We start from the raw sequence: 25,444 nt of genomic DNA on the forward strand, positions 1-25,444 counted from the left end.
AACGTAACTAGGACACGGTATATAAAATTTACCACCAAAAAACTCCAAACTGAAACTAACGGCACTTTTTTGTGATCTTTGTTTTCTTTCAATATACAAGAATCAATGCCAAATTGTTTATAAATTTTGGGTATATAAGTATTTTTGGGCAATGAACCAAAAGCAATGAAGTCACATAAAGTTAAGCAGGTAGAGATATATGACAATAGAAAACAGTAAAATGTGATATTTACTTAGAGACCTTGATACTTTGCGAAGTATATGAACGATAAAAAATAGCAAATACGATTTATGACATATTTATATTACCACTGACATATAATTGCAAAGTTCAAGAGAGTAACTTGGCATACAATTTGAGTCATCGATAAGATTGTAGTTTATATTAAACCGAGCATAACTCCAGAAAGATCTAGGTATCCAATAAAATTATTAGTTATATATATATATATATATATATATATATATATATATATATATATATATATATATATATATATATATTGATTTAGAGTATCAGCAATCGGTCAGGAAATAAAACTCTATTTGTTCAGTCTCTCAATATTTCGTCACGATTTTGTGACTCCTTCAGGAGAAAACTGTAAATTTATTAGAATAATTAATGATTATATGTAAACAAAATGAATATTTTAATACTTACAACTATAAGAATGAAAATTTAAATTTTTCTGGCATATCTAAATAAATGACATATTTTTGTTTGATTTTATTAAGGAGTTATGGTAACCGCAATATGTTATAGAGTGAATTCCCGTTGTACAATTTTCAGCGAGTAGGTTAAAATAAACAATTACTATGACAGTATTATTCATTTTATAAAGTGGAAAGATGGAATTAATAAAATTGAGAAAGAATCAGGAACACGATAAATTGATCTTCAAAATGTAATTGATGGTATGTAGTCAGTTACTGCAATACTGATATTTAGGAATGTAATAAAATTATAGGTACAGTTACTAGAGAATTACTGTAATAAGTATGTGTTTAAAGGTTAAGATCTATCATATTATATATTGTTTAGTATGTTGCAGTAGATATTACTTAAATGATTGGTGTCTGTCTTATAATTGATAGATTCAGGAGTTTTATTAATGTGTACCATTTCAAGGAAAAGCCGATTTTTATAATTATCAACTTGTTCCAAGATTTTTACATTATTAAAGTCAAAGTTATGTCCTGTCTTCAAGTGGTGGTCCACTAAGGCACAAGAGTTTTTTTGTATGTTACAGTCACTTTTGTGTTGAGTGACACGTTTTTTAAGCCACTGTTGACTTTGACCAATATAACAACTTTGACATTGACTGCAATTTATTCTATAAATTATATTACTCATTAATGAATTTGGAGTTTTAACTTTTATTTTTGTGAATAACCTTGAATTTAGAAGTGGATTGTATTTAATTAATTTAATGTTCGGAAATGTTTTGAAAAGTGGGACAATTTGGTCTGTTAAATTTTTTATGAAAGGTATTTTTTTATATGAAACTGGTTGTGGATTATTTATTAAAGCTCTATTGTAAAAGTTAGTGTTATAAATAAGTTTTTTTAATATATGTTTTGGGTAGCCATTGTTCAAAAACATTTCAAAAAGTTTCTTTAAATTGACATCTAGGAAAATTTAAATTTTCATTCTTATAGTTGTAAGTATTAAAATATTCATTTTGTTTACATATAATCATTAATTATTCTAATAAATTTACAGTTTTCTCCTGAAGAAGTCACAAAATCGTGACGAAATATTGAGAGACTGAACAAATAGAGTTTTATTTCCTGACCGATTGCTGATATTCTAAATCAATATTTAAAACAGTACGGTCGAAAAAATAATTTGAAAAATATATATATATATATATATATATATATATATATATATATATATATATATATATATATTTAGGGATTCTACAGTATTCACTGCCTTCCCTCGCTCAACCGTTTCCATCTCTCTCTGTTGTTCCATTCTCCATCGTTTAGTCCTCTCTTACTCATGGCGTCGTCTACTTCGTTTCTCCAGGATTTTCGGGATCGTCCTCTTTTCCTCCTTCCTATGGAGCTCCATTCGGTTATTCTCTTTATCCATCTGCTGTCGCTAGTTCTTCTTACATGTCCATACCACTGTAGTCTTTTTTGTTCTATATATGTTAATATGTCTGTTTCTATTGATGTTCTTTGCTTTATTTCGTCATGACTTCTACTATCCATTCTTGTTACTCTGCAGCATCTTCGCAGGCATTCCATCTCAGTTGCTACTATCTTACTGCTGTTTTTCTTGTTTATGATCCAATTTTCAGCCCCATATGTCATAATACTTCGCACTAATGTTTTATAAATCTGCGTTTTTGTCTTCATATTAAGGTGTCTAACCCACCATACTGAGTTAAGTTGTCGGATTGCTGTTCTTGTTTGTCCTAATCTTTGTGTAATTTCTTCCTCTGTTGTTGCCTTTTTCGTGATTATAAACCCTAGGTATTTGAATTTATCCTTTCCTTTGATTGTTACGTTGTCATCAATCTGTAGATCTTCTATGTCTTCTTCACTTGTAGATAGGTACTCTGTTTTCGCGAGGTTAATATCTAGGGCAGCCTTGGTATATTCTTCTTGTAGTTTCTTCATCATGTAGCTGAGGTCGTCTTGGTCTTGTGCAATCACTACTTGATCGTCTGCAAAACTTAACGTATATAGGTATTCGTTCCGTACCGGTACTCCCATGCCTTCGCATTTTCTTTTCCATGTAGTCAAGGCTTTCTCTAAGTATATTTTGAATAGGGTTGGAGATGTGGAACAACCCTGCAGGAGCCCTTTTGTTGTGGTGAAGTCTCCTATGATTCTTGTTCCCATTTTAATGGACACTTTATTTTCTTTATACAGAGCTTTTGTAGCTTCTTTAAAATTAATAGTTTATACCTATAAATCGAAGATATCAGACGGTGAAATATTGACCCGGAAAACCAGGAAGAAACTTAAATAATGTCTATAAAACGACTAAAGTCATTTTTTTATGGTTTGTTTGCAAAATATGAATTATTTTTGGTTCGAATAAGAAAAGGAAAAATTGTTTTGTTAATGCATTTTTGAAATACTAAACATTTCTTCTTTCTGCTTCTGATTTGTTCTGATAATATTTCTTCAGATATTTATAGAAATGTTTTGGAGTTATGTTAATTTAAAAAAGCTATCTGGGATCAAAATTGTCACCATGTATTAATACAGCTACTAAACAAGATCTGTATAACGTAAATAGCATTGAAATCATGTGATATTTAAGTATAAAAATTAAGTTTTTTTATCTCTTTTTTGTAAATAAAACTTTTGTTATCAATCGGTGCTGCGTGTTTTTTTTACCTATAAGTTTATGAAAAGATGTAATTTAAAAGTTGTACAGGCTCATAAAAGCTTTACTCTTACTTTACAATGCTCCATTCAACCCAAATAAACAAAAACTTAGATAAAGTGATGGGAATCTCCAAACCATTTTCCTACCATCAAACTGCACATCTTTATTACAGCCAATGGATTAAAATATTATCCATAAAGTAACCAACCATAAGTTAGATGTTATCTCTCACGGCATAAGGTTCCCTTTTTCGAGCTGGGAAATTGTACGTTCCCTTAAAAAATGTAATCGATTATCATCGACCTAGTCTCTTACTAACTACAATGTTAGTTACTCAAATTATGTAATTAAAGGGTCATCTAAACCTTGCCTGCAGTTTTGTTGGGTGGATCGAGCAGCTCGACAGAACTGTTGTCGGTCCCAAGCCCGGATAAAGAAGGAGGAGGTCTGCATCCAGGTTAGCACGCTACTGATAGACTTTAAAACCATATACAGCTCAAAGAAACATGATTATGCCTAGTAACGGGAATGATTTTATTACGACGACTAACGCGAGAAAGAGGACAACGGATTTATGGAAAACGAGAAATATACTTCGCATCGATACTTGGAACAAAATGTAAAATTAATTCTCTTCCTACTTTTCTTTTCGATGTAGATAAAACATTTATTTACTTCTTATAAATATTTTTATACACATTATTTCATATTAGGAATTTACTTCCGGGAGATAAAGTCCGTATTAATGATATTTTTAAGCGTATATTTAATAAAGCTCTTAATCCCTTATTTCATCATAAACTTTATTAATCCAAGTTTTAATAGTGCTTTATGACAAACTTTTCCAGTGATATAAACGACCTAAAAGCTTTTTCCAGGTTTTTAATAAGTTTTCTAGCTCCAGTCCCTAAAGGCCACTTTACTTAACCTACTACTTCGAATTATTAAAGCTTAAAAAAATCTTCGAAAAATCTCAGCAACTAACGTGCTACAAACAGCCCGTTTTTCCGGAAAGTTTCTTGCGCGTTTCACTCTAGAGAAGTTAATTAATAATTTCTTGGAGACCCGTATCCGGGAATCTTGCGTCCTCCCTTATCACCTGCGCCCCGTATAAATTAGGCCTAAATTAAAATTTCATTTCGCTTCAGGATTTTGTGATAAATTGAATAAATGACCTAATTTACGGTGACACCCTTTCTGGATGTTACCGTTTTGTGTGGGAGTTATATCACCCAAAATACTGCGTGTAGTATAAGTTGACACGAGAGAGTTCTTACCAAAATATAAATTTTATAAAAAAAAACAAAAAGACGTATCAAAAATATGTTTTTAAAAATGTATAAAAGTATAAAATGGAAGGGAGTAAGTAGCATGTTGTGTGACAGAAAAAATTTAATAATATCTATTTTTTTCGTTAACTTCTTCCGGTCGTTTGCTCTCTCTCTCTCTCTCTCTCTCTCTCTCTCTCTAATTCTTCACTCCTATACGATTTAAATCACCTTTAACTGCTTCTAACCACATTTCCCGTGGTCTTCCTCTCTTCATTTTCCCCCCGCCTCCTCCAAAAAGCACCTTTTTTTACACAACGTTTCTCTGGCATTCGAGTGATGTGACCTAACCACCTGACTCTCTGTGCTTTGACTTTTTGTACAATTATTGATTTTCCATACATTTCCATTATCTCTTTATTTATTCAACATAATTATAATCTGTAAACTATTCTAAATGCATGAGTATGAACAACAATTATCAGATGCAACGTAATTTAGATGGACCAATAATAGAACATGAAATGACGTATATGAAATTGTTTTTTGAAATCTAGTTATGTCATAGGTAATTAAGGGAACAAATCACAAAAAATAAAAGAATTGGTCAACTAATCCGATATTTTTTTGTCACTTTTGTGAGGAAAAACAATAATTTTTTCGTAAACTGAATTAAATTAGCAGTACCACAATAGATTAAGTCCTTGAACTCTTTCTATACCTAATGTATAAAAGTAATCCCCAATGATTATAGTGGCTAGTTCTGTAGAAAACGCAGCTGTATTCCTGCTCATAAAATGACAAAAAAATGAAACCAGTGTTAACTAAACCCAAAAATGGCAGTCAAAATAGCGTATGAAATCGGATGAACCTAAATCTACACATATCAAATTTACTCTCTGAAAAGAAACCTCAAGCCAATTCAACTTAACATTCATGCGAAACGATCAAATGATCATGCATATACAGTGTCGTTTTCTTGAAAACAACTGGGTAGTGCTTTGGTAGGATATTTGATCTGTTGCTTAGATAACATCTCTTTTCTAAAGTCGGGCTATAGAAAGACCAACCTTTCCATGTCCATTGTAAAACTTTAAATAATGCTAGGTCTTTCGTAGTCTCATTGGCAATGTCTTTGGCACATATTAGTTTTTCAGAGATGGTCTTAAAAGCATTAAAACGTTATCTGAGTTCGGTGGATCTGTCGCATGTACCTTTTGTGCAATCTGGTAAGAGCATCTTGTCGTCGTAGCAAGAGTGGACCTATGAACTTATCCACTCTGCTATACGCTCTGCTCTAGGATATTTCGTGAAGTCGGTGTGCAAAACACCCTAGGCACTTATCCCTTATTCAAGTTGGGACGTTGAATTGTTATTTTCAAAGGGTAAAATAAAACTAATTCGTAGAAAGCGAAGACAAAGCCTCAGAGTTTAAGGCAGGTGGAGCAGAGCCCCGCTAGTCGGCTCCCTAGAGTTTAGGGCTCTAGGAGAGACCGAGGTAGACTGTCCTGGGTTTGGAAATCAACTAATATTTATACATAATATTTTACAAGATTCCAAACCAAAAGACCAATGAAAAAATTGGAAAAGGAAGGAAGGCGGGGCGATGCGCGCCAAGAGTGCTCATTGGTCACTCTTGACCGAGCACTTGGCGACAATCTGCATTCTGAATTTTTGAACCTGGTACGTAATGATGAATTATGAGAGCAATGTTTATGGTTCATTCTTATGCTTATTTTCCTGCCATATACATATTTATGGAATTATTTAATGCCCGATATTATGGCTAGTGTTCTTTGTCGATTTTGGTAAAAATTCGTTCACCAGATGATAGAGTACGGACATGGCAGACCACACGTCAAAAATAAATCTTTTTTTTCACTGTAATGTCCTAACACTGGTTCTTCTGGTAAAATGTCTTTTAATGAAGCAAAAGCTTTTTGTTCTTTAAAACGCCACTGCCAAGGATCGTCCTTTATGAGCAGTGCATTTAACGGTGCATGTAACGGATTTTTAATTGTTGCCTTGTCTTTTAGAAAAACATGAAAAAAGCTTGCAACTCGGTTTTATTGGTTGGCGCAGGCGCATTAGTTATGGCCGCTATTTTGTCTTTAGTGGGGTATAAACCGCCTTCAATAATTTGAAAACCAGGAAGCTCGTATGGTTTTTGTTCGAAAAACGCACTTTTCCTGGCGCAAATGCAGTCCGTCTTCCTGAAAACGCGATAATACTGCGCGCACTTTTGAATATCTAAGTCCATTTATGAGCTGACGACTTTTAAATTCCCATCATAGTAAGATAGTATTACAAAATAATCTAGTGTTTATGAATTTTTGAAAAATTTGTAGAACCACGGATATACCGAACTGTAAACGATTGCATTTAAAATTTCTCTTATGTGTAATTATTGTTTGTGCTTCAGCAGTTTCGCGGTTAACACTTAACTGCAAATAAGCTTGCTTTATGTTCAGTTTTGCAAAACCTTTACAGCCCGCAAGTGTGAATAAGATACTCTGTACCGATGGCACTAAATAAGGATCCGGATTTAAAGCTTAATTCAATGAGGATTTGTATTCGTCACAGAACCTAACCTCTCCGTTTTCTTTGCAAACGATCACAATTAAGGTGCAGCATTTTGCACCCAGCAACCGCGCAGTAAGCCTTTCCAGATCAAATTCGATTTTGTCTTTTAGCGTGAATTCAACTTTAATGGAGCGCGATTTAAGCATAATTGGTTTGATATTTTTGTCTAACGAAAAACTTATTGGGGAATCCCTGTGTGATCCCAAATATAAGTTTAATACATCTGAGTATTCTTCTGAATAATTAATAATGGAGAAAATCTGACTTACCCCAGCTATGGTTAAATCTAACATATCAAACCAGTTTCTGCCCAGTAGACTGGTGCTGAGTAGAAAACCCTTCCAACAGGAAAAAATACGTAATGGAAAAGTCCCAATGTAAGACAATGACAGAAAACCCATCAGAGAAGTAATAACTGAATATAGTGAAATATGTTTCGAAAATTTTTCTGTACATCTTAATGTGTTACCCAAAGGGTATTCGATGCCGGATATTTAAAGGGGCTTACTATGCATTCCATGTTCTTATTCTTGTGTCTTTTATCATCATCATCCAGCCTGAAGAGTCCACTGCTGAACATATGCCTCTTCCTTATGTTTCCAACCCCGTCTATCTTGCGCCGCTCTTATCCAGTTTTTATTGAGTCTTCTTAAATCGTCAGTCCATCTTGTAGGTGGTCGACCGACGCTTCTCTTGTCTTCCCTTGGCCTCCATTCCAATAACCTCTTTGTCCATCGCCCATCTGTCATTCTGGCTATGTATCCTGCCCATCTCCATTTTAGTCTGGCTATCTTCTCGATGATGTTAGTCACTCCGGTTCTTCTCCTGATGTCTTCGTTGGTTATTATGTCTCGCAGAGTTATTCATGGACCTAACATGGACCTCTCCATTCTTCTCTGCGTGACTCTCAGTTTGGTAGCTGCTACTTTTGTTAAGGTAAGTGTTTCTGCTCCGTACGTCAAGACTGGGAGGACGCACTGGTCAAATACCTTTCTCTTTAGGCATGTGGGCAGCTCACTTTTAAAAGTTTCTCTCAGTTTTCTAAATGCTGCCCACCCAAAGCCGATTCTTCTCTTCAGTTCATGAGTCTGGTTATCCCTGCCAATCATAATTTCATGTCCCAGGTATTTATATCTATCTACGAGTTCTATTTCTTTCCCACCAATACTGCTGTTCTGGTTGGGTACTAAATTGGTCATGATTTTTGTTTTCGAGATATTTATATTTAAACCTACATTTTCTGTAGCCACAACGAGTTCCTGTACCATCTCTCTTGCCATACCTAGATCTTCAGCTATTATAAGTATATCATCGGCGAAACGTAAGTTGTTTAGATATTCTCCATCTATTTTTATTCCCTTTGTCATCCAATCCAAATTCTTAAAAACATGTTCTAGCACCGTATTAAAAAGTTTAGGTGACATTGGGTCTCCTTGTCTAACCCCCCGTTCTATTTTTATGCGATTACTGTTAGTATGTAATCTGACAGTGGTTGTTGCCTGCAGGTATATTTTGTATAATAATTTAGTATATCTATAATCTTGCCTGCATTCTTTAAGCGCCTGTAATATTTTGCTTAGCTCAACTGTGTCAAAGGCTTTGTGAAAATCGATAAATATTAGAACTAGAGGTTTATTGTATTCCACTGCTTTCTCTATTAGGGTTTTTATACTTTGTAGATGGTCATTTGTTCCGTAACTTTTTCGGAATCCTGCCTGTTCCCTTGGTTGATAAGTCTCTAATTTTCTTTCCATTCTCTTAACTAGTATTCGCGTAAACAGCTTATATATATATATATATATATATATATATATATATATATATATATATATAAAGGGGCACAAAGGGCACAATCTTTTGAAAAATAATTTTACAAGATTAAAAACAAAAACCCCTCTATTAAAAAGATCGCATGTTGTATATGAAATTCCCTGCTCGAATTGTGATGGAGTTTATATTGGACAAACCAGTCAGCTACTTAACTCAAGAATACGTTCCCACAAATATGACAAAAAAAACTCAACCGCCCTCACAAAACATGAAAACGAAAAAAAACATAAATTTGATTTTGAGAAAACCAAGATCCTAAAAAGTGAACCCAACAGGAAAAAGAGAGAGCTTCTAGAGTCTATACAAATAAAAAAAAATAATAATGCAATAAATGATAAAAAAGATGTCAAAAATTTGAACAAAATATATTTTAACTTAATTTAAAAACACATAATAAGACAATCTCAGAACGCCTATGATGTTAAAATAACTGGTTGTTTAAACGATAAACTAACTTCAATAAACAACACATTAGATCTAAAATATATTTTACATGTAGTGACTTAGTGGGTATGTCCTATGTTTTTAATATTATTTTAATTGTGACGTCTACTTTTTAGTAACAAATTTTTACATGCTTGGTAAGTCAAAAGTTTAACTTTTAAATCGTATTATGTCTGTCATAAAATGTTTTTTTAGTCAATATTACTTCTTGAAAAAGGCATGGATTTCCTGCCGAAACGTCGAATAAATATATGAAAATGCCTTAGTACCAAATCAAAAATTTTTTTATGAACCTAAGCCCAAGAAAATCCACTAAAAAAATATATATATATATATATGTATATATATATATATATATATATATATATATATATATATATATATATATATATGAAGCGGAGTGTACAAAAGGGGAAAATAGAAATTAACAAACTGAGAAACAGAACTGGAGAAGAAACAACAAACAGAGATGAAATAGTAAGAATAGTCGAAGAGTTCTACACAGAGTTATATAGATCAAGAAAAAAAGATAACAATACGGAACCTCCAATTACACTAAAAACTGGAGTATTAAACCAAGGATCAGATTTAATGCCCGATATAACAAAATCAGAAATCAAAGAAGCCCTGAAGAAAATGAAAAATAATCGAACCCCGGGTGAAGATGGAATAGTATCAGAAGCACTAAAAATTGGAGGGGATGTGTTACTTGAAAAAATTAAACAACTTTTCAATATCTGCCTTCACAGCGCCAATATTCCAACAGACTGGAACAACGCTACTATGATTCTATTACACAAAGCAAAGACAAAGCAAATTTAGAGAACTACAGACCGATTAGCCTCCTCAGCCATATATATATATATATATATATATATATATATATATATATATATATATATATATATATATATATATGTGTGTCTTTTATAGGAAACTTTAAAACAGTCTATTTTATTTTTATTTGTTAAATTAATTAGAGACCAGATAAATATAATACTATTTGTAAAGTTTTAAAAAAGCCTCTCATATTCTTCACTAGAATGGAAAAGTCTAGTTAAAAACATTAACTGCATCTAAAGTAGCTGCATTTATCACTCGTTATTACCGAGAATAATCCAAACGATTTCTTTTGAAACGTCCGTTCCCAAATTGCTCCTCGTCGTAACTAAATTTTCGCTACATTCCTCACTTGAATTTTGAGCTACTGAGAATTTGCATCCACCCGAACCCATAAAACGATTCGCTAACGACTCTAACAAATGAAGCTCGTTACGTAACGACGCCGAGATCCTACAAAATCCCATTGAATCCTTAAAAGATGCCATAATATCTTTTGCTGGTGTATCCTTTCCTTTTTCGTGTTTTCGGGGGCTATTAATAAATTTCCAAACCAAATCCAGGGATACTGTAGGGGATGAGGTAAGCACCTGCAATGTTTTAATAGAAATTCTTTTCTGGAACTCCACTACATAACGATGCGGATACTTTATTGAATTTACTTTTAATTTAATCTGATAAATGAAAAATATATGCACCGTCAAAAATGTGCACAATGATACAATTCGGCAAAATCACGCTATCCTACTGCCTCACAAGCTATAACGCTACATTTTTTATATTGACAACGGTTTGTTGGAAGTGATTCTCTTTTATTTTCTTGCTCTCTGCAGTGAGAGCTCATTCAGTTTTTAAAACTTAATGGTTTTCCACTAGCAAATGCGCCAGCAACCATTCCAGTCTACTTCAAGGGGTTGGCTCATATATTTTGGTGCAACTTGCAACATTATTACGGTACTATAGGCCTAAAATAAGATTCTACAACTGAATACTTTTCTTATGCTTATCTTACCTTTGACAAACCTTGTACAAAGCGGGCTATTTTTTCGGCCACCAGTCGTATTTTTTTTTATCCTTTTAGTTTTGTTTTCCCATGAGTTTTTACTGGCCAAACCTCTGCTACAACAGTTCTGGTACTCCAATGTACCTACCTTAGGATAATGAAACATCCGAACAGAGACAACAGACAACTGTACTTGTATGTGCTAACTTCTTAGTGTCTTTTCTGCACAAAATTAAAGCTCTTGTAAGCCGCATTTCTGACTGCTCTACATAGTCACTTTTGTCAGAAACTCTCGTCCAATCTTCAAGTTGGTCTGATTTCACAAGATTGGAACTCTTGGAAGCAGTGTTGCTAACTGATCTAGTCACTTTGTTCAAATAGTCTCGTCCAATCTTCATGTTTGGTCTCGTGCGAGACCACTTGCAGATATTGGAGCACTTGTCAGCCGTATTGCTGGCTGATCTAGTCACTTTTAACAGAGAGTCTTGTCCAATCTTCATGTTTGGTCGGAATCGACGATTGCGCTCACTTGAGCTAATTTTTCTACCCATACATTGCTAATCGTATTAGACACATACAAGAACTGATACCACGCTCTTCTCGGCAATATGTGCCTTTTAATGAAAACCCCTCTGATTGTTCTAGTCGAGTTTTAACACCGTCACAGTTGTTACAATTTTCACCAAATTGGCATTTTCCTACCGTGAAGCTCCACACCCCAATATTCTTATAGGAAAAGGAGCCAACGGTATTCTCTTTGACACAGTCTCACTAGTTGACTAGATCAAAAAATGTATTACTGATTCGACGTTATTTTCTTTATAGCGTTTTTAAATTTGTTTCTATCTATATAATAATATAATATTTAATATCTATATTATAATATAAATTCTGTAAGTACGCCCCTGTCAGTGGAATATTTTCGTTTTTCTGTTTGCAAAGGAATTTTAAAACGATCGATATTTTATGGCGTTTTAAGTATTTCTAAAAAAAATATTGCAAATCTTGTGTTTTTTCTCTCTGAGACGTAATAACTCTGGAAGAGATTCAAGGTTAATTTTCACGATTGTAAGTCATAACGAATTTGTGTGAGTTCCTTGGTGTGTACGGGGTGTAAGAAGCGTGGGGGTAGGTGATTTGCGTCTAGTTTTGGAACACCCGCGAGGCGAGGTTTAGGTTGGGAGAGAGATTGAGTTTGAAAGGACGTGTGATATTTTTAATCACCAAGCCGGCAATTTTGTGTAATATTTTACGTTTCAAGACCGGTAAAAAGTGGTAATTACTCTCCGTAATATGGCGGATTAGAATAGAGTAACCACTAAACCATCTAAAGGATTTGTGCAGATACCAGAATATGGAAAATATTTAAACCAGTATATAGGGTGTGCCCACTATGTGCGGTTGATTTGCTTCCAGCCTCATTTTGTCGTCTCTGATCGTCATTGCAGTCTATGGAGACAGTTTTCTTTTGTTCCTGTTCGGAAGTGTTCCACCTAGCTTTAATCCCAGAAATTTCAGCCATAATCCCAGAAGTTTCAGTGCAAAATTGTATGTGAATCTAAGGTAACATTTTGTGTTAATAGTAAAATAGACCTTTTTTTTATAATAATAATTGCTTTCATTTAAATTTAAGAATCTGTAATAATTGAAATTATATTGTAAAACTAGGCGTGGTTGCTGTCAATTTTTTGTTTCTTTGTCATCCGAATTGAATGTTGACATATGACAGCTAACTCTAATTTGTTTTGTTGTGACATAATTTGTGTTTTCGTAGGAAAGGTTAAATTTTACAATATTTTTATATACAAGGATATCTTTAATTTCAGTAATCTAAATTGGCCACAGTAATTAAATAATCTAATAACAATTTTGACAGTTTTTGTAGCAATCCCATTGTAAACAGACAACACATGTAAGTTTTTTTTCTTTCTTTGAAATTTTGTATTTTGCAACTTTTAATAAAGTATATTCTTTTTATGCCATCTATATTTTTCTTGTAACTGTTTGTATGAGACAAAAATAAATGTTAATTTTATTTGTCTGATTATTTTGTTTGCATCTATTTAGAAAAATCTCCTAACCCCTGTTTGTGTTTCTTTATTTTAGGAAGAAAGAACCTTTCTTTCCTCCAGCAGGAAGTTTTCTCAAAGCGGCGTCCCATTTTAAATAGCTAGAGGTATTTCTTCTTGTCTTTATTTGTCCATTTGTCTAGAAGATCCCTTTGTTTCATGTAAGTATCCCTTTGTTTCATATTCTGGTAGTTACCCCAATCCGACACCCTTGTCATTTACTTATCCACGACCCCAGCTCTCCAACTAACCCTTGAGTGCCCGTTCGCATACGTTTCGATTTATTTTGCTTGCCCTATCGCAACCCCCTTAGCTTCTGTCCCCAATTTTCTTCCCCCATAATCTTACCCTATGGTAGGCAATATAATTCGTTACATCTTAACTTACGGCATTGTACGCATTCTTAATTTGAGAACAGTTTGAGATGACATCCAACAATTTCCGGTTCCTTACTTCGTTCTTTTATTAATAAATCTATCTTTTCATAATCATGCTTTACACTTATACTTTTATCTGTTCTTAAGAACATTCGTTTTTAGAGTTTTTAGAGTGTTTTCAAAGATAATTGAAACTCTGGTTTATACTAGAATGAACGCATTCCCAAAAAAGCATAGTGTCTTGAATAATTTTCAACATGGTTTTACATCTTCTAAGTCTACAACTGCAGCTCTTGCAAATTTCGTCAGCTTAGTGATGGATGCTTTGGACAGACGAGAGAAGGCATGTGGTTTATTTCTCGATTTGTCCAAGGCTTTTGAAACTTTGGATCATAATTTGTTGCTAATAAAACTTAAGGGTATTGGTATTCGTGGTGTAGTTCTAAAATGGTTTACTTCCTACCTAGGAAATAGAAGACAAAAAGTAAAGATAACATCGAATGAACTTGTAAATGAATCAAACACATTGGATATCCATTATGGTATCCCTCAGGGTAGTGTATTGGGTCCTCTACTTTTTATAGTATTTATTAATGATATAGCTTTGGTAACTAATTCACTGACTGGGGTTAACATCATTAGTTATGCTGATGATACTAGTCACAGGAACGTCTGATCAAAATTTGCAAAATAAAACTACACAGATACTATCCACCATCAACAGTTATTTCTTATCCAACAAATTAGTTTTGAAGAAAGAGAAGCAGCAATAGATAAAACAGACTGCACAAAGTTGTTGGAAGTACTTCTAGACAGTAATTGTAAATGGTCAAACCACATTTCTAATTTAAAATCCAGGTTAAGTAGCGCATGATATGCATTGAGAATTCTTTCACGTCTCTTTCATACATCAGTATTAAAAACAGTAGACTTTGCCCATTTTTACTAAATAGCCAAATATGGCATTGAAGTCTGGGGTGGTACCTCTGAATTAGAGCAGATATTCGTACTTCAGAAAAGAGCTATTAGGATAATGTATAAAATGAAATTTAGAGATTCTTGTAGAGGCATCTTTAGACAAAACAATATTCTTACAATTCCTGGTCTGTATATATTTTAGTGTATAATGTATTTACATAGCAAAATTTATGAATTTAATACATTTCAATTTAACCATGTTTATTCAACAAGATTCAGAGACAATCACTTTATGCTTCCACAACATCGTTCTGTTTTGTTGGAAGGTAGCACACATTATGTAGTCATAAGTTTCTTTAACAAATTTTACCAATAGATATACGAATGAATTTATATCAGCCAAACTTTCGGAGGTGTGTACATCAATACATTTGTGAGCTAGAGCCATATTCTAAAAATAACTTTTAAGTATGTTTTATCGTGTTTATTAATTTATATACTTTTAAGATGTATTTCTGTAACTTTGACTTGTCTAATACATGTACTTTGTATAATGTCGCATGTGATCAATAAATTTGACTTTGACTTTGACTATTGCATAAATCCGACGATATTGGACGTAACGGTTACAGTGCAGCAGTTTTGGAAATATAACAAGACGCACTGAATACTGCTATTGAAGATACTGACGACGGTGATCAAGAGTATGGATCTAATTCTTGATTACTCTGTAAGGTAACATGTTTTCATTTTTTTATTAAGAAAAATTTAAGTTTTATTATTATTATTGTATCAGTAAGTACTTCCACTACATTAAAAAAACAATATAATTTGCAGTTTTCTTCTATTTTTGCACTAATAATTATTCTATATTTCTCGACATGAATGTGAAATACATTATCAGCTAAATCCTTTTTTAATTTGTCGCAAATTCGTGAAATATAGTATAAAAGTTAATATAAACTAACAATATCAATCAAACAAAGCTGATAACAATATACAGGTGCAAGTGATCCTGTCTCCGTAACCCAATATTTTTGATGGATAGATTTAACCTAGAAAACACACCTCGCCTTCGAAGCTAAAATATGTATCTGCAGTACATTGAAATCCGCCAACAAATTCAACGTGGACTAATCGATACTGTCTGTCATTCATCCGCAGGCCAACATTGTTACGTTTACCGGTAGATAAAGCAAAATCATGTATCTGCGTAGAATTTAAATTGGTGGTGAAATGGGGCTCCGGGCTAGAGATACTATCGAAGATAAATGGGGTAATAAGAATCGGGGTTTTCCTCTTGCCCTTTTACACAGTAATTAATGTTTTTGTTGGTTTCCAAGGGGAGGTAGGCTTATCGAGATTGTTGGTGGTTGCTGCTATTCTGAGAATGAAAGAAATGAGTTAAACCATTTATTCCGACTCGAAGTTCTGACAGTATCATTGATAAACATCTGTAGATTTATTAAAAAATTAACTCATTGTTATGAATATTTTTGGTTTGGGGAATATTTAATAATTTTTAAATTAGAGCAGATAGGAAAACAGGGGTAAGATAGGGGAACAGGGGGTAATGAGAGCTAGCGGGTAATGGGAGCAGTGCGACTAGAGACAAAATTATCGCTCATATTTACTTGATTGCTACTTTGGGTGGTTCTCATTGTGTGACCACAGACGTGTTAAGTCAATTTGCTCCAGCTTATAAAAATACGAAATTTCAACGACCTTGTAAGTGTGAAGTTATATGTTTGTTACAATCAAACCTATTTTAATTCACTGCTAATATTATCAACTTTGAGTATCTGTGTGTATAATTTCATTAGAAGCTATATTCAGGATATACTTTTATTAAATTTTGAGATGGTAGTATTTGGGTAATCAGAACTTATTAGGCTCTGGTTACCCCTTGTACAGTCTGTCCCAAACCCTTCTTTCAGTGCGTCACTAATTTTGACGTCATATAGGATTTTAAGAATGTCAAGAATTATTGCATGACATTTTAGTTAAATCTGACAGTTGCAGGATTGTAATCGGCTAAATGTGAAAAGATTATTTTTTTAAAATGTGAAGTAAAAACTTTAAGAATTCAAATTTTTCTTTACTTTACATATTAGAGGTCCCGTCCTGTATAAAAAATTTTATTGCGCATTATATTGGAACGGCATTTTGTCATAATTGCTATTCTATACATTCCAAAGAAAGTGCTTAATTAGCTAAGATTTATTTATGGATTTATTATTATTTATTATAAACACTATGGAATTGGAATGTTTGTTTATTTAAAATAACGCTTCCTCCTATAGAATCTTTTAAGAGTTGACTGCGAGATAAAAAAATTTATTGGCAATTGCAAGGCATCAAAGCAAACATTCCTGTGATAAAATAGCATCGATTGAAATCAAAATCAGTCATATTCGGATAAGTAATTTTCGGAAAGTTTCTGTGGCAGCCATTAGTTTAATTTTGTGAAGATTTATCATAAAATCGTGAAAATAGGTTAAATAGTAAGTTATTCTACTAGATTGGGTGTGCAAATGAAAGAGTGTTATGAAGTTTAGGTAAAAAAACAATGGACAGTTTAAATAGTAAAGCAGTTGGTTTTGAGTTAATCTACCAGTTTCGGTATGCAGATGAAATAGTGTTAATGGAGTTTAGTTAAAAAACAAGATACCGAATGTAAGTTTACCTTCTTTTTTTATGAATAACAAAAATGAATATTATATTTCAAACAATCCACAATCCGATTCAGAACCTGATTCATTAAAATCAATGATTACAGGGGATATGTGGCTGGCATCAATTATATCTTATATTTTAATAAAATGTGGTTCTAAAAAGAACCGTTTTAATACATATGAATATCTTCTAATTGAAAATAATTTAATAATTTTAATATTAGGCATTGTTCTTTCTCGGTATATCTCAGCATATTTAAAATATTTTTATGACAATAAATACAAAATTAAATTTTCACTGTAAAATGTCTGAAAATACTAACCTGGAATGACAATTATCATTTTATCAGTTGACATTGTCATAGTACTGTCACTATTGAGACCATCTGCGTCAAATTATATTTATGCGCATCATTGATTGGATATCTATTTAGCGCATTCTAAACTCCAACCAATTATATATCCGTAAGTAGAATTCGCTTTAATATGCAAATACCCGTGAACGATACATAATTTTCTAAGTTCTATGTATAATAATCACAGACTTACGTTTTTTTCTGTCACTTCTAGCTTAATGCGTTAGAGAGAATTCGATCAACTACGACGCACTGAAAGAAGGGTTTGGGATGAACTGTACCTCTCATTACCTCATTGCATTTTGATATATTTTATAATATTTTTTTCAGATACCAAAATGTCAGAAAAAGGGGAACGAACCACTACGAAAGCATTTTGGACTGTAGAAACCCTGGAAAATGCTATCAGAATACTTAGGTGTAGCGGTACATCTATATACAGGTATCAAAAGAAACTGGAATCCCCTACAGTACTTTAAAAAAAAGTTTTAGATTAGCAAAGTCGAATAATGGGAGGTACAAATGTCCTCCAAAGCTAGGAAGTCCCTCAGTGTTAACTGACGAACAAGAAGCCATACTGGTTGATCATCTTCATAAAATGTAAAATAAATTTTACGGACTGACGAGTGCTCAGTTGTGTTACAGCATTTTTATATTCTTTCGTATATATTGAAATCAGCCCGTATGTATTAAAATACCGAAAAAGTATTTTCAATCCTTTTGCATCATTGAAGTCGATAATAAACACATTTAAAAGTTTGTTTATATATCACAGATGCGTGTTTCCTTAGTATTTTCTTTGATCGTTAAGCCGCGCAATATTGCGCCTGAAATAAACATTCACTTAGATCGCTGAGAAGGGACGAGAATCACATTACTCTCGCTGAGGCCGCTGTCAGGGGCAATTGGTTTCAGGTTAGTCAAAATTGTTCGTCAAATGTGTAATGTTTTTTCGTTTTTCGTCTTATGTTATGGAAAATATGTAGTTTGGTGAGTAGTTAATAGTGCAGTCATGAGATTTGGAAGAATCTTTGAACAGTCAAGAAGCTGTGAGTGTCGGCGTCAAGAACCGGCAAATTTGTTGATAAAAAGTGATTTATACTCAATGTAATGTATCAGTTCTAATAAAAGTAATCACTGTTTCCGCAAGACAGATTTGAAAGGTACCCACATGCGTTCCAGTTTTTTAAGAAACCGAGTCTAAAATTTGCGTCCCAGTGAACAACTTCTAGTCTCAATTTGATGGTCCAAAGAAGCCGTTTCAGAATATTTCCGCAGTTTGGAGATGAATTTGTTCGTGTGGCGGAGTAACTCTTTTGTGTTGATTTTTAAAGGAAAAATAAACATTTTCTAATAATAATTGCTTTTTGTAGATCAATTTAACGAAGCCAAAAAGTTTGCATGCAGAGACTTTTCAAGTGGCTTTTTCAAACGACATCCTGATCTAAGTATTAGAAAGCCAGAAGGAACAAGCATCAATAAAATACTTGGATTCAATAAAGTCGAAGTGGATCGATTCTTTAATAATCTGGATAGTGTCATGACCAAACATTATTTTCAGTCGTCTCATATTTTCAATATGGATGAGACTGGCGTAACGATGGTTTATGAAACAGAAAAAATTATAGCTCCTAAGAGACAAAAACGAGTGAGAGCAGTAACATCATGAGAAAGAATTATAAACGTGACGGTTATTTGTGAATGAGTGCTTCAGAATTCTTTATCCTACCTCTTTTTATTTTCCCTCGACAACCCGGGTCAGTCGCCGCAGTTAGAAAAAGATGGTCCACCAGGAGCTGCATATGCATGTTCTCATAACGGTTGGACAAATAGCGAGAACATTTCATTCTCTCGCACAATGTAGCTTCTAATGCTCTGAGAGCGAAAGTACTTGGGCAAGATTTAATAAGAAACTGTGCTCGATATCTGCCTTTTATATACCAGGGAAGGAGAAGCCAAGATTTATAAAATAGCCAAACATAGAGCAAAAAAAGCAAAAGATTTTAATCAGATTAGGTGTATCCGTGATGAAAATAGTATAATACTAATCCACGAAAAGGATGTCAAACAGATATGGAAAAAGTACTTTGACAGGTTATCGAATTAAGAATTTGACAGACAACCAGTTGAGTTAATGAAGACAGTAACAGCGATGGTGACCGAAATAACAAACAAAGAAGTGGCCCAAAAATAAAGAAAGGAAAATCAGTTGGGTGTTATCAGAGATAATAGTTGTTTCAGATAACAAATTCAAAGAAGCGATTAGTTGGAGAAACTGTTAATATTTTATTTCGAGGTAAGATTTTTTGCTAGTAAATAAAAAAGAACTTCTATTATGATTGTCTCCTAGAAAGTTAGGTAAAACCAAGTTGTATACAATATCGTTGATTTCTTAAAAAAATAAAGGAATTTTTTGGAAAGTGCTATGGTGAGGAGGAATGTTGTGTAATTGGCTATGGGAAAATGATGGGAGGAGAATAGAGAGTCGACATAAAATTGAACGGAAAAGTTTAGATCGTTATGTTTTTACCATCTAGAACAACCATTCCAGTTGAAAGCAGTGTGTTATAAGTTGTGTTTTTGTGTGGTTAATTCGGTGATAGCAGAATCGTGGAAGGCGAAAAGAGACCAAGTCGAGAATTCCAAACTCCTTGTGTCCGAAGAGGTTCCAGTTTTTGTGAGTAAAGAAAAGAAGCATTATATAAAATTGGCTCGAGGCACCAAGTCGAGGAGAAAAATCCTTGAGCCTAAAGATTACTGGTCTTATTTTGAACAAGTCGGAGATGAGATTTGTGGAGAAATTTCGAACGAGTGCTGTTTTGAATCGTTGTGAAAGGAGAAACCAGATTTGCAGAATCAGATTAACACACAGACAGTTTGTGATTAACACACAGTCAAGGAGAATAGGTGTCCATCGGAAAATGTCGCAGAGCCTATTGTTGTAAAAACAACAAATTATATTAAAATAATTTATTTCTCGTTTTCACAAATATTGGCTCAAATCTTAGGTGACAGACTGTACTTCTTGCCTTAAAATATTTGTGCCATAAATACCTTATAAGGGCCTTGTGTTAAACCGATGCCGGCTTGTAGACCCTGTTAGATAAGGTTTAAGCCAAAAACTATCGCAGATTGATTGTGTGTCTCAAGTCAACAGCCGAAGGTGTCGGCTGTGTGCTGGACACGGTACGCTAACGCAATCTCTTACTCTTAAAAATGAGGTGAAAAAGGGCCTTAGTTTCCGCTATGTTCGCGCTCCCCAAAAACGCCGTACTGTGTAAAAGCAAACTCTTAATTAGTAATAGTGATTTTGTAAATATTCTCTAGTTATTAAATGTGTAGTATTGATTGATTACGCTTTATTTTTCTCTAAGTACAACCCAATCAAACCAAACACATAAGGAATCATCGCTGAAGTCTTCTTACATATATCAAAGGAAACTCTTTAATAGTCCATGGTTCTAAAATATTTGGTACTGTATCCGCAGGGGAAAGGAATTTAATAAGCTTTCCCCCAACAATTGGTGGAGATCAGACAAAGTTCCATCACCTACATTAAAGGTCAGTCAAGTATTTGTAACATAAGAGTTATGTTTGTATTGCATACCATATTTGTTTTTGAAAGCCATATAAATTTGGTATTGGGACATAAAGTATTTATCCACAAATTCTTAGAGTTATAAAGTTATTATTAAAAAAAAAGAATTCATCCATCAGAATAAATTAATTTGAAAGTTAAATTAACATCAGGATATTTGTATAGAATGAAAATTTGTTTTTCTTTAAGAAGTAATAATTAGAGCAAATTTCACATTAAATTAAATAGATATGGTTCAAAAAGGAGATAACAAAATTAAAGATTCTGGTTGAGTTTACCGAAAGTACAAGCTGAATATAGCCGCAAATGTCAAAAATATTTCGGTTTGGCAGTGTTGACATGTTTTTATAATGCATATGTGGTATGTTTCAAATATAAAGAGATAAAGCTTTTGAAAAAGTACATTTTGATTATACTATTTTATGAATTCTGCAATTTTTAATTTATATAAAGCAATAACGAGCAGATATTTGTCTCTTTCGAGATTAATTGCAAACATTTGTTGTAATCTGGCAACTGCTGATTTGACGATTGCCAAATCTATCCCCTAATCTATCAAAGGGTAATAGCTAAACAAATGTCTAATAATTAACTGCAATTAATCTCCAAAGAAACAAATATTTACTCATTGTTGTTTTATATAAATCAAAAATTACAAACAAAATGTACTTTTCTAAAGCTTTATCTTTTTATATTTGAAGCATACAGCATCTACATTATAAAAACATGCCAACACTGCTATAACGAAATTTTGTGTTCCATATTTGACATTTGCGGCTATAATCAGCTTGTACTTTCGGTAAACTCAACCAAGATTCTTTTTCTTGCCAATTAGATAAGAAAGTTTGTACATGATAAAAGTTTGACGAACATTTATTCTTGTTTATATGTTTTATGGTGTAATAAATAAATGATATTTGAAAGTTTATAATTGTTGTTTACTATATTTATTTTCCTTGTTTATCCTGAATAAAGCAAGCAACTGAGAGATACTAGAAGCCACGAAATAAAGGTAATTGATATGATAAATGAGCCCTGAGAATTTTGAATTATTGCATAATTTTATTTATTTTTTAATTTGCTTTATAAGTAATTATATGAAGTAACTAATTAAGTTAATTAATAAAAGTGAGCTTAATCATTTCATAAGCAAGAAAAGCAGATGATAATGGCAGCTTGATATACAGGGTGAGTCATGAGGAACTTTACATACTTCTACCATATGTAGAGTCCCTCAGGGAGCATATCATGTGGCCACTAAAAAATGTCACCTCCTCTTCTTTATTAATTAACAGGGTGATTTGTGTAATTGACCATTTATTTCATTTTACTGTAGTGTTTATACGGCTCATTAGATTTTTTAAATTTTTGCATGATACAGTACACTACTATCAAGCATTCGACTGGTATTAGCTAAACTAAAAAATTCTTGGAAAAATTAATTTAGGGATTCGTATTAAATATTACACCCTGTATAAATTTTTTTTAAAATGCAATAAGTGATTTTCAAACTACATAAATAGCCAATGAAAACGACATATGCGACAATGTTGTCGCACTTTTATTAAATTTTTAGTGAACGATCAGATCTTACCAAAAATAGAACAACCATAATGAAGTATCAAATTATAAGGTAATTAATTTAAACAAATGTTATAAATTTCAAACATTTTAATTGAAATGATAAACTGAGTCACTGCACAACAAAAAACAGTAACTACTAACAATAACGAAGAACAATTTAAAAAAAAAACTAAAAATATGTACATAGTTATGATAAACCCATAAATTAGAACTGGAAAAGATACAATAATGGTAACAAAATAAAAATAATTCAAAATAGATTTTCGAAATGGAACCCTGCAGCCTGTACACATTTTTGTTGCCGAATTGTTAATTGACGTATTGAATTACGGATACTCTGGGGATCGTTTCTAATAGTATTACAACAATGTATAATTCTATCAATTAATTGTTGTCGGTTATTAATATTCACTGCGTAAACTAGTTGCTTCAATCGTCCCCAAATATGGTAATCAACGGGATTGAAATCAGGGGATCTTGAAGGCCACGAAATAGGATCTGCACGTCCTATCCACCTGTTGCCATAAACATTATTGAGATGTTGTCTCACTGCCAGTAAAAAGTGTGGGGGTGCCCCATCATGCTGAAAATACCTCCCTCGGATAGCAACGTTCGCGTTGGCAAGCAAATTCGGCAAAATATTTTGTAGAAAGTTCAAATAGACCTGCCCTGTTAAAGGACCATCAAAAAAGTGAGGACCTACTAATTGGTTATTTATGACATCAATCCATACGTTAACCGAAAACCTTAACTGAGAACGACGTTCTCGAATAGCATGGGGATTTTCTTCTGCCCACACATGTGAATTTCGTGAAATATTTATCCCGTCTCTGGTAAATTGGGCTTCATCTGTAAATAGTGTAAAGTATAGCGTTGGTCGATTATTGTTAATCCATCTACAAAATTCCAACCTATCGATCTCATCTCCAGCATGTAGTCGCTGAACCATTTGAATGTGATATGGGTATAGATTATTTTTTTGTAAGACTCTACTTACTTTTGGTTGAGTAACATTGAGTTCTCGACTTACTTGTCTAGTGCTTATTGTAGGGTTCATAGTAACGGCGTCCATAATGTCATCTTCCTGCGCTTCATCTACATGTCGCTCTGTTGTTCCACTAGGAAAAGTGCCATTTTCTCGCAAATAATTAAAAACTGACCCAAATGTTGGATGACTGGGAGTTCGACGATTAGGAAATCTCCTGCGATATTCTCTACTAGCAGCCCTACCATTCCCATTACAGAATCCATAAACAAATATTATGTCTGCATATTCTGTGGTCGAAAACTGATGTGGCATTTTGAACGAAAGTAACAAAAGCTCTACCAAAACTAACACAATGTACTTAACGTAGATATGACAGAAGAAATATGTATTCTTGTACACATAAATAACAATTGATAATGACAATAATGACAATGGGTATAAAATATCAAGAAACGTCAAACGGTCAACGCCAACCTTCATTTTAAACTTTTTTAGATTTATTTTTATTTAGTACAGTTGATGCAATATATTATTATTTGACATAAAATTTTAATCATTTACAATCAACAAAAACTAACACATACAAGAGGTTTGACTTTTTAATCAATTTAATTTATTATTTATCGAAAATAATGCCCCAATACGATCTATGAGTAAAAATTTAACATTGAAAAACAATTGATTCTATCGTAGAGATAATACAAAGTGACAGTAAAGATGTTAATTTTCTACGTATTAGATTATGTTGTAGGAACTCATTTTAATTAAAATGTTTAAAATTTATAACATTTGTTTAAATTAATTACCTTATAATTTGATACTTCATTATGGTTGTTCTATTTTTGGTAAGATTTGATCGTTCACTAAAAATTTAATAAAAGTGCGACAATATTGTCGCATATGTCGTTTTCATTGGCTATTTATGTAGTTTGAAAATCACTTATTGCATTTTAAAAAAAATTTATACAGGGTGTAATATTTAATACGAATCCCTAAATTAATTTTTCCAAAGCCAGTCCTGGAATTTTTTAGTTTAGCTAATACCAGTCGAATGCTTGATAGTAGTGTACTGTATCATGCAAAAATTAAAAAAATCAAATGAGCCGTATAAACACTACAGTAAAATGAAATAAATAGTCAATTACACAAATCACCCTGTTAATTAAAAAAGAAGAGGAGTTGACATTTTTTAATGGCCACATGATATGCTCCCTGAGGGACTCTACATATGGTAGAAGTATGTAAAGTTCCTCATGACTCACCCTGTATTTCTATTAAGGAAAGTGCAGTTGCTTTCCCAACTTAAATTTTATGTTTACAGAACACTCTATGACAATAAAGCCTGATACCGTGCGGTCAACAAAATTTAAACAAGACAAATGTACTTTACGGATTATTTCGCCAGCCTGGAAACAAATGTGTAGCAAAAACCACCCAGACTGTCCAAACTGACAAGTTAACGGTCAGAAGATGAATGGCGAAAGAAAAATACTTGTGTGAATTGTTAACAAAGTGGAAAAGCATTTTACAGTGTGGTTCTAAAACCATTTTCTTGT

At 33.0% G+C, this 25,444-nt stretch overlaps 1 protein-coding gene and 1 long non-coding RNA gene across 2 annotated transcripts in view; both read right to left on the reverse strand.

The window, feature by feature from the left end:
* LOC140438104 (uncharacterized) overlaps positions 1-690 on the reverse strand; it is a 108,905-nt gene extending 108,215 nt beyond the window's left edge. The window contains exon 1 of the long non-coding RNA XR_011950437.1: positions 662-690. This is a non-coding gene — a long non-coding RNA (uncharacterized lncRNA). The remainder of the gene's footprint in view (positions 1-661) is intronic.
* Positions 1-25,444, reverse strand: part of LOC140439091 (uncharacterized) — a 347,460-nt gene that overhangs the window by 237,095 nt on the left and 84,921 nt on the right. The window lies entirely within an intron of this gene.

Source organism: Diabrotica undecimpunctata, chromosome 4 (assembly GCF_040954645.1).
Source record: "Diabrotica undecimpunctata isolate CICGRU chromosome 4, icDiaUnde3, whole genome shotgun sequence".
In the NCBI taxonomy this organism is placed as follows: Eukaryota; Metazoa; Arthropoda; class Insecta; order Coleoptera; family Chrysomelidae; genus Diabrotica; species Diabrotica undecimpunctata.